The sequence below is a fragment of the Salvia splendens genome, chromosome 7, assembly GCF_004379255.2.
Source record: "Salvia splendens isolate huo1 chromosome 7, SspV2, whole genome shotgun sequence".
Taxonomy (NCBI): Eukaryota; Viridiplantae; Streptophyta; class Magnoliopsida; order Lamiales; family Lamiaceae; genus Salvia; species Salvia splendens.
In genome coordinates, this window is record NC_056038.1 from 32,724,291 (window position 1) to 32,738,598 (window position 14,308).

A 14,308-nucleotide genomic window follows, 5' to 3' on the forward strand; every position below is an offset into this window, starting at 1 on the left:
GGAAATTTTTCATTGATCCTTTTTTTTCTCATCTTCCGTCTCTTCCAAGCCTTCTAGTCTAGAAAGATGATCAGCTACCAAATTCTCGGTCCTCTTTTTATCTTTGATTTCCACATCAAATTCTTGTAATAATAGGACCCATCTCGCCAAACGAGGTTTTGCATCTTTCTTGTTCATCAAATATTTGATAGCTGAATGGTCTGTGAACACTACCACTCTCGTGCCAAGTAAATATGCACGAAACTTCTCAAAAGCATACACAACTGCTAACATTTCTGTCTCCATCGTGGTGTAGTTCAATTGGGCATCATTAAGTACTTTGCTAGCATAGTAGATGGCATGTAGGACCTTCTCTTTTCTTTGGCCTAAAACGGCTCCCACGGCGTAGTCCGAAGCATCACACATCAACTCAAATGGTTTTGACCAATCAGGTGTGATAATAATAGGAGCTTCGACTAGCTTCTTCTTGAGCAAATCAAATGCCTCAAGGCATTTATCATCAAAGATGAACTTGGCATCCTTCTCAAGTAGATTGCAAAGAGGTTTTGCAATCTTTGAAAAATCTTTTATGAATCTTCGGTAGAATCCCGCATGACCAAGGAAACTACGGATGCCCTTCACATTCGTTGGAGGAGGTAACTTAGAGATCACTTCAATCTTAGCTTTATCCATCTCCAATCCCAACTCCGACACCTTGTGTCCCAAAACAATACCTTCATTCACCATAAATTGGCATTTATCCCAATTAAGCACTAGGTTCGACTCTTCACATCTTTGTAGCACACGACCCAAGTTGTGTAAACAACATTCAAAAGATGAGCCAAACACGGAGAAATCATCCATGAAGATCTCCATAATATCCTCATTCATGTCGGAGAATATTGCCATCATACAACGTTGAAATGTAGGCGGGGCATTGTACAAACCAAATGGCATCCGGCGGAACGCATATGTACCAATAGGACATGTGAATGTCGTCTTTTCTTGATCTTCCGGGGCAATAGCAATCTGATTATACCCCGAGTATCCATCCAAGAAGCAGTAATGAGAATAACCAGCTATCCTATCAAGCAATTGATCCAGAAATGGCAACGGAAAATGATCTTTTCTCGTCGCCTTGTTCAATCTTCTGTATTCCATACAAACTCTCCATGAGTTCACCAATCGAGTTGCTAAGACTTCATTCTTTTCATTGACTGTCATGGTTATTCCTCCTTTCTTGGGTACACATTGCACCGGGCTAACCCACTCACTATCGGATATTGGATAGATCATCCCAAATTTCAACAATTTATTCACTTCTTTTTCCACCACTTCTTGCATAAGTGGGTTCAGCCTTCTTTGTCTCTCTCTTACCGGCTTAGCTCCATCTTCCATCAAAATTTTATGCATGCATATTGCCGGGCTAATTCCTTTGATATCAGCTATAGACCATCCTAGAGCTTGCTTGTGCAACTTAAGTATCTCTATTAACTTGGATTCTTCTTCATTATTCAACTCAGCCGATACCACAACTGGTAAAGTTTCATCATCACCAAGGAAGGCATATTTCAAATTTTTCGGGAGAGGCTTCAATTCTAGCTTTGGTGGTACTTCAATTGAAGGTTTCACATCTGTCATAAAAGTATCCACCACACATTCATTTTCTAGATGTGGTTGATCGACTTGATAATCTTCTGTTTCATCAAATTTTACTTTGATTGTCGAACTAAAATCTCTCTCCAAGCTCCCTTTCTCAAATACACTTCCTTCAATTCTTGATGAGAAACACATCTTGTCAAATATGCATTTATCGAGGACATCAACTCTAAAACACGCATTGGCATCGCTAGGGTGCTTCATTGCCTTCTCTACATTAATGGTCACTTGCTCACCATTAATTCTAAATGTAACAGAGTTGTCTTTTGCTCCAAGCAACACATCTCCCGTGGCAAGAAATGGTCTACCAAATAGAATTGGTACCTCTTTGTCCTCAGGCATATCCAAGACTATGAAGCCAACAGGGATGATGAATTTGTCGACTTTGACCAAGACATCCTCTACTATTCCAGTGGGCTTCACTATCGAGTGATCGGCCAATTGTAGATCAATGTCGATAGGCTCCATCCTATCCTCTAGTCCAATGGCACGTGCAGTTTTCAATGCCATAAGTGAGATCCCTGATCCTTGATCCAATAAGCATTTTGTGAAGATAGTATTGCCGATCTCACAAGGAATCACACAACTTCCAGGGTCCCTCTTCTTCATTGGCATCATTCCTGAAATCAATTGTGAGCAATTCATGCTCAATGCAACTATCCCCTCATCTTGTAGTTTCTCCTTATTTGCCATCATATCCTTGAAAAACTTGGAGAACTTGGGAAAATTAGTGAAGAGGTCCACCAACGATACATCCACATTCACTTTTCGAATCACGTTCATCATCCACTCAAAACTTTTCTCTTTTGAGATTATTTTCTTCCTCTTGGGTGGATATGGTGGAGGAGGAACATGATCTGGGAAGTTAAACTTGCTCTTAGGATCTTGTGTTGGACTTGTCATCATCTTTCTCTTTGATTCCATATCTACCATCTTCTTTCATTTCTCTTCTGCTGAAAACTTTCCATTAGAATCGGATTCTTCACCATGTTCCTTGCTACCGGATGCAGCCTGTTCTTGACCATGTTGGGCCCCATGCACCAACTCGGGACTTCCCTTACATGCCTCGTCTGCCCCTGCGTGCGAGGAATGCAAGCCTAACATCTCATCCGCCCCTGCGTGTGAGATGCCGGAAGTACCTTGGCCGTCCATTAATGGTGTCGAATCCAACTCACGACCACTTCTCAATGTAACTACCTTGCATTGTTCGTTGCCTTTGGGATTGGGCACAATATCACTCGGAATGGTAGCGGGAATTCTTGTATGAGAAGTTGTAGCAAGCTGCCCAATTTGAGTCACAAGAGTCCTCATAGTAGCCTCGAGCTGTCCAAACTTCTCCACGGTTTTATCTCTGAAATTCTCATTCTCCTTTTGACTCTTAGTCATAAAAGAGAAAATCTGTCCCAATTGATCTTCATGTGATAACTTCTTCTCAAAACCCGGAGGTTGAGTGTTGTTCCTCCATTGAGTACCAGCATTGTTGCTTGAACTTGATTGGTTCCAATTCCCTTGTTGTTGTTGAGGCTTCCAGTTCTGATGATTGTTATTGTATTGACCTCCTTGGCTAAAACCTTGGCGGTTACCAATATAATTTACATCTTCCACTGGTGCTCCTTGCAAACTAAGACATTGATCTGTATAATGTCCTCCTTGGCACACTCCACACTTCATCACAGGCGTAGCTTTAGGTTTGGGAGTCAATTGCAAGGATTTGACAGCTTTCGTCATTGAAGATATTTGAGTACTAAAATCAGCCATTTGAGCATCTATAGCTGATACTCTCTCCGACTCCTTAGTAGCACCAAATGTATCTCATGCGCCCACCTTTCTTGGATTATGTCAATTCCTTTGATTGTTTTCCAATCTCTGAAATAGTGTCCTCGTCTCATCATGGGTCAAATCGTCCAAGTTTCCACTTGAACCTGCAGTAACCAAGCTTGTGCCTTCATGATTGAGTCCCTTGTAGAACTTCAAAAGATCATGCCCCGGGGCTAGACCATGACTTGGGCATTTCCTTAGCAAGTCTATAAATCTCTTCCAAGCTTCGGCAAATGACTCATCATATTTCTTCCTGAATGAAGTGATCTCATCTCTCAACTTTTCTATCTTCATTGGAGAATTATACTCCAAGAGAAACTTCGACTTCAATTCTCCAAAGGTTGCAATGTTGTAGCCTGGTAGTGAGTCGTACCATTCTCTTGCTTTCTCTCTCAATGAGAAAGGAAATAAGGCTCTTTTAATCCGATGATGCTCTACATTTGGCGGTCGGTGAGAATTTATCAACTCATAGAAGGCATTCAAATGGCTCATTGGGTCTTCATCTTCACGACCATGAAAGAGATTTCCTCCATTCACCAAACTGATATAGTGTGGTGGAATGTTGAAATTGTAATTTGCATATGCAAACTCCCCCGGGTGTTCAACTCCCGATCTAAGGATATCTCCAAACCTTCCCATAGGAGGAGCATTGTTATTGCAAGATTATCAAATTTAATTAATTAACTCTAATTAACTCTAATAATACTACAATACTGCAAGATTATAGTGTCGTAGTAGTATTTCAAGTGTCGATCCACAGGGAGGTAAAGTTTGTTTACACTTAAGAGCATATAAAAGAATACAAAGATTTGATTTTTGATTTCTGAAAGTTAATGACAAAATAAAGCTACAGTTAAACTAAAGAAAGACTATTCAAATGAGAAAATATGCCACTCCAAGTTGCTCACTAGGTTTGTATTGTTTTACACCCATAACAACGAAACATATGAAGGGATTAAAACATCAACCTTATCACATACATTGAACATGTACACGATGCGTAGTTCACAATTAGCTGAACACATAACCTATGAACCAATCTTCAAGGTTTATAAACTCCTGCGGAAGCGCTGGAGAAATAAACATCTACTATAAAGCACCTACTTAATCCACTATCAAATTATCCTCTAAACAATTCTAATTCAATAGCATACCAACAATCAAACATTCCTAAACTATGTTAAAGAGACAATAGCAAAGGAAAGAACAGCACTACATTACTAGCCAAAAACATAGTGTATAAACATTGAGCACATTGTTGGTAACAAACACATGAATTCAATGGTGTAGAAACATCCACAAAGCCTAGATTACAACTTGGAGTAACATAGAGTAGCCTAAACACATGGTGGAATTTGCAACAAAAACCATAGGAAACATGCTCTCGGTGAGTAGAATTGGGATTTGGAGATGGATCGTTGGAATGTTGGCCGGAATTTCTTCTTTTTCTTCTTCCTCCTCTCTTTCTCTCTTTCCCTCTTTCTTTTCTCGTGTCTGAATATGTCTGAATGTCCCCAAAACCGCTCCAGAAACCAATTTGAAACCTAAAATTCAGCAGTTTCCGAGAAAAACACCCGACCCGGGCAAAATGGGGCTAACCCAGGCGTTTCCACTGTCCCCGGATGTTTTTTATGGTGAAAACGCCCGACTCGGGCGTTTTTTATGCCACCCCGGGCGTTTTTGCACTGCTCCGCGCAGCTTTCATCAAATTATCATAACTTCTTCATCCAAGCTCCAATTGAGGCGTACAAGGTACCCACGCGAAGCTATTTCAAAGACAAAGATAAAGGTGGTAAGATACACGAATTTGGACGTCATCTTGATAGACAAAAAACACTTTGAATCAGACCCCACCGCTTTGGCTCATTGTAGTCACTCCACATGTACATCTATCAACTAATATATAATAATCAAACCTTAATGATCAATTTATAGATGATTTAAATATACAAAATAGGAGAAAACTTGGAGTATAATTTGTATCATTTGATTCACATCACTTCATAACACTTAATATTGTTCCAAAACGAGCAAGCCAACAAGTCGGCTAATCTGGTTTGTCCTCGGCTAATCTGTGCCGAAGCTTCTGTGCTAATGCAATTGGAATTACATCATCTACTGCTTCATCGAAATCAACGAGACGTTGCTTAATTGCTGACCAAAACAAAAAAAATAAAAACAGACATGTATTCCATTAGTATTCTATAATGCTTAAAATCTTGCATATTCATGTTAACACATGAGGGGCTAATGAATAAAAACATATTTACCCGATGCATTGATATACACATATTCTCAATAATGTAAAATTTGTACTTTGTAATGCATAATATCATCATAATAATGCATGTTAAGCGAATAATAATGTAAAAATATAATGATAAAAATTTGGTAAATAATGCAAAGATTCAAACTTAAAACCAGTACAGATTAGGTTTTACTTCAAAACATAACATCCATTACTCAATAATGTACATTTTAAACTGAATAATGCACAGTATTATCCAAATAATGTAAATACTTGATGTTGTCTATTTCCTACTGTACTAATCCGTATATAGAATGAAGAAATAATGCATCAATTCAATTGAAATCATCCATTTAGATTACACACAGCCAACAAATAATGTTTCCTCTCATTGTGCACCAATCGTTTCATATGCACACCAATTCATGAAACACACAACAATGACAATAATGCATCCTTTATCCATGGATACAAAGTTACAATGCACGTTTTCTCATCAATAATGTAGCAAACACAACGAAAAATGCATCAGAACATGGGAAACAATTATGAAACCTTTTGACTGTGTTGGTTGACTCTTGAATGGTCTTCCTCACTTCGTCATTGATGTTTTGTAGTACACAGCAACGAAATCAGTTCAATTCCTACATCCAGTTAGACCAAAATCAGAGATATTACACAATAATCAACCAAATCGTCAATAATGGAAAGAATCGATCACACACTGAACACAAATTCGAAAATTGCCAGAAACCAATCTAAACCGAACAAACTCGACAATATCCAGAAACCAAAACAAACATAATCAGACATTTACCACATACAAATCAACAATAAACTATAAAATTAACTAATTGACCGAACCCTAGTTCACACGCATACGATTTCATTTTTTTCCAGAAAAATTGATCCATAAAATTCGTGCATTATTGAAGAACGAAGTAAATCGATGACTATGCGGTTCAGAAATTGTCAAAAAACGACCCTTACAAGTGTTTTTACCCAAAAATCGGAACTTCAAAAACCCACCTTCAAAAACGAAAATCGGAACTTCAGACAATCAATTGTCGCGCGCGAAACTAGAAATCGGTACTTCAAACCTGTGAATCGGCGACCTACGATGCTTTTTGCAGTGAGAAAGGGTGAAAATCGGGGGTTAGAGCGACGGCTAGGGTTTTTGGCAGTTTAGAAACGGTGGAGAATGGTGTTGATTGTGGGGTTGATGGGATGGAATGAGAGGGTAGACGAAAGGTTTCAGAAAATCCCGCTTAATTATAGGACCTTCTGTTTTGAAACGCGTTACAGCCAATACGTTTTTACTCTTATACCCTTATAATGCACATATTAGTACAAATAATGCAACACGGATCAGTTTACCCAATTTAATCTAATCCATCCATTCCCTCAATCTAGTGGATGAGATTAAGAAGGAAATAGACACTTAGGGGCAAAAGTATATATATATATATATATATATATATATATATATATATATATATATATATATATATAGGGTCTTCATCTACCAAAATCAGTCCTTAAGTATAGAAATACAGACCATATCTAGACCGTCAGATCTGGAGATTAATGGCTAAGATCTGGAGTGACTCCTCGTTTTATATGGGTCATAATAAGGCCGATCTATGTCATGTTAGGGGTAATTTAGGAAACAAAAATATTAATAACTGTCGTTCCGTTTTTAGGCCCTGATTAATTGGGATTGGGAGTAATTACTGCACACGTTCCATTCTATTTCACTCTCTTTCAACAAAAACTCTCCAATCTCCCTCAAATCTTCTTCTTCTACCACCAAATCAACAAAAAATCATTCAACAAAAAATCGTCTCGGCCCCTCAAAATCGTCGTCTCCTCCACAGATTCGTCTTCTCCTCCACAAAAATGTCGCCTCCTCAAAAACCCTATTCTTACTCCAGAAAATCGACGGAGAAAGGGAACCAAAACCTACTTTACCACCAAATCAACAAAAACCCTTCTCCAAATCAACAAAAACCCTTCTCCAAATCAAAGCGTCTCCACCTCAAAACCGTCGTCTCCTCCACAAAATCGTTGTCTCCACCAGAAAATCGAATCCTCCACGATTTTGGAAGACGGTGAACCAAAAGCCTACTTCAACAATGGTGGACACTCGAGCATCTGGATCTGCTAGTCATGACGGAAAAAGTTAGTAAGATTTTGTTCAACGCTTGACTTAAATTTGACTAAATCAGGCAAAATTGTCACTTTAATTGGTTGTTCGGCACGTAGTGTATCAGAGAACGAACGTGAAGAAGAAGATTTTGCGGATCCCTAAAGCACCGAAATGTATGTCGATTTCATTTTCTGGGATTTGGATGCATGTAGTTTTGTTTCGATTTTGGAACTTTGGTATTTAATTGTGGTTTTTTGTTCCATAAGCAAAAGGTCAAACCTCTTCAATGGCTCAAGTTTTCGTTTAGTATGACCCAAAAATCGTAGTTGACGATTTTGGTTATTATTAGTGTATTCGTCGGTCGTATGACCCAGTGCCAGCTTATTATGCCCCAATTTAACCAAATGTTTCTATGACTGAAATCCCCGTTTAGTATGACCCAAAAATATATCTAATGTTTTTGGTTATTGGTAGCGTATACTTTGGTCGTATAACCTAGTTCCAGCTTATTATTACCCAATTTAACCATATGTTTCCATGACTAAAATATATTATTAGTATGACCCAATAGCATAGTTGATGTTTTTGGTTATTGTTAATGTATTGTTTGGTCGTACTAATATTTGCAACCCATGTTTTGCAGAGGACGTTCTTTTGTAAGTATTTAACAATGATTGGTTGTCACAATCAATGCAAATCAGTGATCAACGCACCTATTCAGAGGTTGAAAATGAGTTGGACAACGACAGACAATGTTGATGACAACAGGGTTTATTTGCTTAGACACCTTGAAGTCTACATGGGTGAAAGAGAGGGTCAATGACTTTTGAATGCTTTCCTCTTGTTTTTTGTAGACGATAGCCCATGCGATGAATATTACTCGATACATTGGGTCACAATAAATCAATATTTGAGTTATAGAATTGTTAGGTTAATTTGTGTCATAATATACCAACATTGGAGGCATGACGTAAAACTACTCAGTACCAGCATGCCTCATACAATTTGATCGAAATGTTCGCATGAAACAAACTTATTGGAAGTACGACCGAAGAATATTCTCGTGTTCTGAACATATTTAAAAACCAAATACGCGATTGTAATCATGTTTTAAACATATTAAAAAAGCTAGCAAGACAGAAGAATGCAAACACAATAACTAAAAACAATAGTTATGCTTTTGGGTCATGCTAAACGACGTTTTGAGTCATGAAAATATGTGGGTATATTGGGTCATAATAATCCAATATTCAAGTCATGCCATAAAACTACTGTTTTGTATGCCAACAACTTAATGACGATGATACAGAATTGGAAATGGAACTGATTAATCTGGAACACGATTGGAGTTGGAATCTGCTAACGACGATGATATATAAAATTGAGAATGGAACGGATTAATCTGGAACACGACATCGACGAATATTAAATCACAAATAATAAATCTTCATGGAAAAAAGTATGATGGAAGTTTGATGGTAGATCGGTTGAAGAAGATGAAGATAGGAAGAAGAAGAAGAAGTTGAGGAAAATAAACTGTTAACTCATGCGTGTGATTTGTTGGCCGAAATAAATGTAGGCAAGATTATAGGAGATGGCATAACAATAGAGAAATAGCTAATGACTTTATTAACCTTAATGAATATTTAGTGAATAAAATAATAATATTTAGGGAATTAAATGGGCCATTAGATCTTTTAATCTCAAGATCATCTCGCCTAATCCTACGGCTGAAAATTGGCCTGTATTTCTTTGTTTAAATGGATTCTTGTTTGGATCAAAATCCTATATATATATATATATATATATATATATATATATATATATATATATATATATATAGGGTTGGACTAGGGTGCTAACTATTTACAGTAATAACTAATACCTATCAATACTATGTATTAAAATTATCAACACAAAGACATAATTATATCAATACAACATGTAAATTTAAATATCAATATAAAGACATAATTTATCAACACAATAAATATTGATAAATTTATATCTTTGTGTTGATATTTTTAACATACAATATTGATATGTAGGTATTAGTTATTACTATAAGAAGTTAGTATTTGATCACACACCTATATATATATATACTCTTAGTCGACGAATGAGATGTTTCTAAATAACTAAATTGAGGATACCTTTAGCAATTCAACCTTAATTGTTGAGTTTAATATAATCATCAACAATCATAGTAGAATTGTCAAAAGTCTCCCGGATTTAGTCTTATAGAGAAGTCTTCTTCACTAATTAGAGTATATACAAATACAATTATATAATTGTATTTGTATATTTTAAAGTTGAAACAATTGAAAAAAAAAGAAATAAAGGAAAATGACTTGAGCCCAACTTAAATTTAAAATTTAAGTTGGGTTGCCTACGTATTCTTAATGCTCAATTACATTATGGAATCAAAGTCCACGTAGTTCTCTTACCTTACTTACCTATTCGGCAATCGGCGGTAGACCTCCCACTCCACTTCATTCTTGTTGTTGTTGTTCTTCTTCGTCGGGGTAGTAGTCTTGATCGGTTTGTACTTGGGTGTTCCAATCTAGCTCTTGGTCTCTAATGTCAGCCGAACACAAATCGTCAAGTAACATGGTGGCTTCCATATTTTGGGCGGATAGTCTACTTCTTCTATCGTCCAAGACGTTGCCTCCAATACTAAAAGCGGACTCAACGGCTACAGTGGAAGCCGGAATTGAAAAAATCTCCTTGGCCATTGATGCAAGTATGAGAAAATCTTTCTCATGTGTTCCCCACCAATCGAGGACGTCGATTTGGTTGGGAGCGGGACCTTCATCTTCATTCAAAGAAAAGCGTGAGTCAAAATATAAATCTAACTCACTTACCGTCCTTGCCGACGAACTGCCGCTGGTGGTGTAACCGTATAGGTCGGCCAACAGGGATTGTGCGTCGGGGTCATCATCTTGAAAGAACCCAAAACTCTGTGGTTGTTGAGGGGTGGGTCGTTGTCTCACTTGGTGGGTACTGTTGTACTTGGCTTCGTATTCGGCAAAGAGAGTCCGCAAGTCGAACTCAAATGCATGTTTGATGACGGAGAGATTGGGGAGGTTTATTTGAAATGTTTCGGACAAACGTATGTTGTTGTCCTCATTGTCATTGGTGTCAAATTGCAAAGAACGAAGTGGTTGAAGATCAATAGAACTCAAATTGTTGTAATAAAATTCTAAAATCTTCAAGGTACCGACTAATTTTCATTTCGGATCCAAAACCTTTGCAATCAAAAACACCGTTGGAATCTCACTGAAATACTTAAGCCATTTGTCAATCATATAATATAAAACACACATCAACTAAGGATTTGCAACGGAATTTTCATAGTCGTCTTAAAACCAAGTGATATACACATGCAATGTTCTAAAACACGAACAGATGTGCAATAATACACACCTGATAACTCAACAGTCGCATTTTTGAAACCTTTAAACAATTTAAACAAACTCATGCTTTGCTCCCAACATGCATGCGATAGATATAAATCAGCAACAGGATAAGTCTTAAAAAATCAATCAAATAATCTATATGCTCCAAATAGAGTTCAAACAATCATATGTGGAACCGCCGGTTTCTGCACCCCTACGCCTGTCACCGCCCTGCCACCGCCTGCCGCCTGAAAAGCTGTCGGAACCGGCGGTTTCGAACCGCCGGTTACGGTTCTTCATTTCTTGACACCCTGAACCGGCCTGTCGGAACCGCCGAACCTTGTCCCGGTTCCGAACCGTCTCCGCGGTTCCGGTTCACGGTTCCGAACCGCCGGTGACGGTTCCAGGCCAGTTCAGCCGGGCCGGTTCGGTTTGGTGACCTCTAGAGATGATAGCGAGAAGGCAACAAGAATATGTCACTCAACTTGATAAAATTCCAACCAAGAAGGAGACGATATGGATTGGATGAAAATTGGGAACCAAAAGCATTGCAAATTTCTCAATCTGAACATTTATTAAAGAGAGGCATTAATTAAGGTAAGGCTACTGATATTAATTTACTTTGCAGATGAGGATGAAGTGCTACACCTACACAGGCCAAAAACAGAATTGATTGCTAAATCAAAAGCATCAACAAAATCAAACCAAGCTTTGAAATTAGTGTTTAAAAAAAAAAATTAACCCCAAATCCTCCATATCCTATCTCCAACAAAACTCACAAACCTCCTCACTGAACCCTTATCGAATTCCTCCTCCGTGATAACAATCTCCTCCTCCTCCTCTTCCTCCTGCTCGCCTCCACCACCGCTCTCCGCCGCCGTGTGTGAGTCAACGAAACAGAAATCAACATCGGTCAAACTCGGTTCCGAATGCTGGGTGATGGATCCGCGAATTTCTGATGTTAGTAAATGCTGGTAGAGAATAAAGACTACGACACAAAGAATTTACGTGGTTCGATTTACTGAAGTAAATCTACGTCCACGGGAAGAAGGGAGGGCAAGATTGTATTGCTTGATCTGGGATTACAGCTTACAACACAGACTTGCTATATGGTATTTTATCTCTAGAGAGCTTAACCCTGTCTATCTGATCTAAGTCCTATTTATACATCGAATTAAGATCGTGGTTTGCAGCCCCACTAACTAGATCGTGGAAGGGTAATAACTGCTTAATAACTGCTTAACACCACTAAATAGATCGTGGGTGTAACGGAAGTCGTGGAGATCCTGCATGGGTCCATTATCTCCCAGTTCGGTCGAATACTGAGACCGAACTGCTGAACTTTGCCGATCAGCTTTGCCGATCTAAGAAGTAGAGCTTGATTGGTCGGCTACCGAGCTGTAAGCTGGGACCGAACTCTTTGGTAATGCCGAACTGACACTCTTCCTGGGGCTTTGGGCTGATGGGCCGTCACTGCTATTGGGCTTGCCACTAGGGTTTAGTTCGTACCCCATCACTACCCCCCCCCCCGAAAAGCGAGTGAATCACTTCGGCGAAGCGAGACACTTCGGCATTTTGATAAAGGTACGGGGGAGGCTGACGTCAGGGGACGTGCCTTGCGCGTGGCCGCATTAAATGCGACAGTAAAATCCGGCCGTTGAATCCTGAAAAGGTGGGATTCGAAACGGTGCGACAATTTTGAAATCTTCGCCGAATCTGATAAATACCTCCTTTCTTCATCATTGAAGCACTTTTGCGACTGCTTCTTCTGCACTCTCTCTTTTTTGCGAAAATTCTCTCTCCGCTTTCAAGAATTTCTTCAGACTTTCTTCACCTTCAAAAAGTAAGAAAAATGTCTTCTTCTTCTTCTTCGGAGTCGGGTAGCGGTAGGAGAGGCGGTAAGGGGTCTTCTGGCCGGAAAGAGTCCGGGGAGAAGACCGTAGAGTATTTCCATAGTATTTTGAGTAAGGATACTGTAATATCCCTACCCGAAAAATACTTTTTTTCCTGGGGGGAAGGCGGTGGTACCTGACGGTGATCATAGGGCTGACTCCCCGCCGGAGGTTACGCCACCGTGTACGAGGCCAGCTTAGAATGCGGGCTTCGTTTCCCCCTCCCTTCTGCCTTTATAGATTTACTAGATTTTTTTTCAGCTTCCTTTAGGCCAGGTGACTCCGAACTCTTGGAGGCACTTGTCGGCCTTCGCTGCCGAACTCCGTAAGTTAGGAAGGGATTTGTCTTTGAAGGCGATCCTTAAATTCTTTCAATTTAAGAGGAAGGGGTCTTGGTTTTACTTGATCCCTGTACAGCCCTTTAGGGCCTTTTGTAAAACGAAGTGGCCGAAGTGGCAAAAACCGCTTCTTCTACTATGATAGGACCGCGGCTCCTAGTTTTCCCTGGAGAGGGCCGAAGTCCGTTATCCGTCATCCTCGGCCTGAACCGTTGGACGAGCTCGATGGCGAGCTCAACAAGATTCCCATAGTTAGGAAACAATACACGGAGTCTGAGCTCGTCAAGGGCGACGTCGTGTTCGACATCTCGTCTTCGGACGAAGAGGCCGAGGGTGAGGATTTCTCTTTATCTTTATGCTCTACTGCTTTAACGAAGAAAATCTGACTTTGTTGTTTTTTGACAGTGAACTTGCTGAATAAGGCTATCCGAAAGTCCTCCGAGCTTGTGGAGCCGGAGAGGCAGAGAGCCCCTCGCTCGGCGTCTGAAGCCGAGAAGAATCCGAAGAGGCAAAAAACCTCTTCTTCGGATCCGAAAGTGCCGGAGTCGTGTTCGGCTAAAGGGAAGGGGAAATTTCATGAGTCCCCAAGAGTGCCGGGGAAAGACCTGGTCATCTCCGAGGTGGTTGCAGACATCCCGGAACACGTCCCTGAGCCTTTTCAATGGCCGACGAATTTTGTGGAGGTAAGCTTTCTGACTTGGCTTCTTTTCCCCATTTTTTGATGGCCATTCTGTTGAGTTTTTTCCTTGTTCATCTTCAGAGAGCCAAGCTCGTCTCCGTGGAGCTCTCCAAAGCATCCCACGACTACGAGGAGAGCAGAAGAGTTG

General features: G+C 39.6%; 2 long non-coding RNA genes and 1 other non-coding gene across 3 annotated transcripts; 2 read left to right on the top strand and 1 right to left on the bottom strand.

The window, feature by feature from the left end:
* Positions 1 to 3,631: 3,631 nt before the first annotated feature.
* LOC121742804 lies at positions 3,632 to 3,738 on the top strand. The gene has a single exon (XR_006038140.1). It is a non-coding gene; the product is annotated as a small nucleolar RNA R71 (small nucleolar RNA).
* Positions 3,739 to 5,301: 1,563 nt separating this feature from the next.
* Positions 5,302 to 6,947, bottom strand: LOC121740780. Its single transcript, XR_006037667.1, has 3 exons — positions 6,734 to 6,947; positions 6,260 to 6,348; positions 5,302 to 5,610 (listed from the first exon to the last, which is right to left on the bottom strand). It is a non-coding gene; the product is annotated as an uncharacterized LOC121740780 (long non-coding RNA).
* Positions 6,948 to 7,693: 746 nt separating this feature from the next.
* On the top strand, positions 7,694 to 8,776 carry LOC121740781. Its single transcript, XR_006037668.1, has 3 exons — positions 7,694 to 7,885; positions 7,970 to 8,026; positions 8,497 to 8,776. It is a non-coding gene; the product is annotated as an uncharacterized LOC121740781 (long non-coding RNA).
* Positions 8,777 to 14,308: the final 5,532 nt, after the last annotated feature.